The sequence below is a fragment of the Centroberyx affinis genome, unplaced genomic scaffold (genome assembly GCF_046629955.1).
Source record: "Centroberyx affinis isolate AG114_WGS23_722 - 3 ecotype Tasmania unplaced genomic scaffold, CSIRO-AGI_Caff_v1 ptg002122l_1, whole genome shotgun sequence".
Classification (NCBI taxonomy): domain Eukaryota; kingdom Metazoa; phylum Chordata; class Actinopteri; order Beryciformes; family Berycidae; genus Centroberyx; species Centroberyx affinis.
The window spans coordinates 4,553-7,120 of record NW_027280444.1 but is presented as its reverse complement, the minus strand read 5'-3'; positions in this window follow the sequence as shown (position 1 = coordinate 7,120).

Genomic DNA, 2,568 nt, shown 5'->3' with positions numbered 1-2,568 from the left:
TATGTTACAGTTAATACCGATTTGATTCTACTGTGTACATTCAGAATAAAAAAATAAAAAATAAAAATACAGAAAGAAGTGTCTGCAGTCCTGGTGCGGGATAAATGCATGAGGAGCAGCTTCTACAGTCGTTTAGGCATTTAGTTTTCTGTTTTTCTATGTGTGAAAACGCCGAAAGCCTGGGACAAATCTTTTGAATTAATCAAACATGCATGCTTAATGTTTTTCAAGTATTCACCATCATCTAATATTCACTAAACATATCGGTCACTGCATGTATTATCACAAATGCGTTCCATAAGTAAGGCTCCCTGCTAGTTGTGTGTCTGTTTTCCGAGGGGAGGAGGAGGGGAGATTTGTGCTTATCAGTGAGCGGGGGGTTAGGGGAGCAGGCAGGAGATAGGTCTGTCTGTCTGTCTGTCTGTCTCTCTGTCTGTCTGTCTGTCTGTCTGTCTGTCTGTACACTTGTCTGTCTGTCTGCCTGTCTGTCTGTCTCTCTGTCTGTACACTTGTCTGTCTGTCTGTTTGTCTGTCTGTCTGTACACTTGTCTGTCTGTCTGTCTGTATGTCTGTCTGTCTGTACACTTGTCTGTCTGTCTGTACACTTGTCTGTCTGTCTATCTGTCTGTCTGTACACTTGTCTGTCTGTCTATCTGTCTGTCTGTACACTTGTCTGTAGAGCTGCAACGATTAATCGATTAGTTGCCAACTATTTTGATAATCAATTAATCAGTTTGAGTCATTTTTTAAGAAAAATAAGTCAAAATTCTCTGATTCCAGCTTCTTAAATGTGAATATTTTCTGGTTTCTTTCCTCCTCTATGACAGTAAACTGAATATCTTTGGGTTGTGGACAAAACAAGACATTTGAGGACGTCATCTTGGGCTTTGGGAAACACTGATCCACATTTTTCACCATTTTCTGACATTTTATAGACCAAACAACTAATCGATTAATCGAGAAGATAATCGACAGATTAATCAACAATGAAAATAATCGTTAGTTGCAGCCCTAGTGGAGTTCAGCTTCTTCCAATATGAACTATCTGGTAGCTTGGACTTTCAAAGTAGCTTCTAACTAACACTGGCAACACTCAGACATATTAAATAGAAATATACAAATAAAATGTACAATGCTACAAATGATATATTGTAAAATTGCAGAAATTATAAAAAAAATTCTATATATACTGTATATATATACATACAATATATAACATAGATCAGTGTGTGTGTGTATGTTGCAGTGCATGACTGCTGATGTCACTGCAAGAGATCGGCCCAGCTGAACAGTTGCCTAGCAACAACCTGAAGAGAGCGAGGGAGAGAGAGAGAGAGTGAGAGAGAGGGAGGGAGGGAGGTGTGGCTTTGTCCCGGCAACTGTTGCCAACGCCAAAGCGGCAGTGTGTTTTCAAATCTGAATGACTGAGCTGCAGTGATACGTGTGTGTGTGTGTGTGTGTGTGCATGTAGCAAAGCCACAGTAGCACACTGAGCTTCAGGAACACAGTGGATTTTGGTATTGACCGGACCATTAAGGATACTGTGTTTGCCTGTGTCTGTGGAGAACACACACACACACGCACGCACTGGTGTGTATGGTAACTGGTGGCTTGGGACTGGGAGAGGACACACACGTGTTTGGTAAGGTGTGTTTTTACAGATTCAGAAAATTGTTTTTTTATTGCGGAGGGAATGAGTGGTGTGTGTGTGTGTGTGTGGATTCACTGGACACTGGATTAGCTGTGTCTGAACTAGGGATGTACTGTGTGTGTGTGTGTGTGTGTGTGTATTATGTAGCGTTGTCTTCATCACTGTACTCAGTCGGCTGGGTGTGTGTGTACATCTATTTGTCAGTGAGTGTATGCCTATGTTTGTGCAGTGTGTGTCTATGCATGCATTTATGATACGTGTGTGTCTAATGCCTTATGACTAGAGACATTAGACATGTGACATTTAAATCCACAGCTTTTTGCCCTGTTATTTTCACAATCCAGCCTTACACCACAGTCTATTGTTAAGTTTATAGCCTAGGAGGTATAGCTTGTTATAATCTTGATTGATTGATTTAATGTAGTTGTTAAATTAAACTCCAACATAAAGTGTCTTAATAGGGTATTTGCTTCATTCACATGGCGGCCATATTTGATTTACATCATACTTGGGGTGGTAGACACTACCTTGAAGACAGAGAAGCAGATGGAAACAGGCAAACTAAACCGGTCTTTGGACAAAAAACTACACCAAAACGATCCATGTATCTGGTGGAGCAAGTCCCGATCAAAGTTTTTAAGTTTTAACCACCTATCGTTAACGCTAGTGTGAGCCCGTGGTTCTCAAAGTGGGGTCCGGGGAACACCAGGGGTCCTTGAGGGGGTTCCAGGGGGTCCCCGTGCAAATTGGATGAATTGTTAAACTTCACCATTATAACACAATTAGAGAATGTAGAAGAATGACTGTTTTGATCCTAGTTTCTCTGTTATCTCTCTACCTACAATACAGATAGTCATGGAATTCTGGACAAAATCATATCTAACAATAAAAGTATGCTCAAATTTGGGTCAAAATCG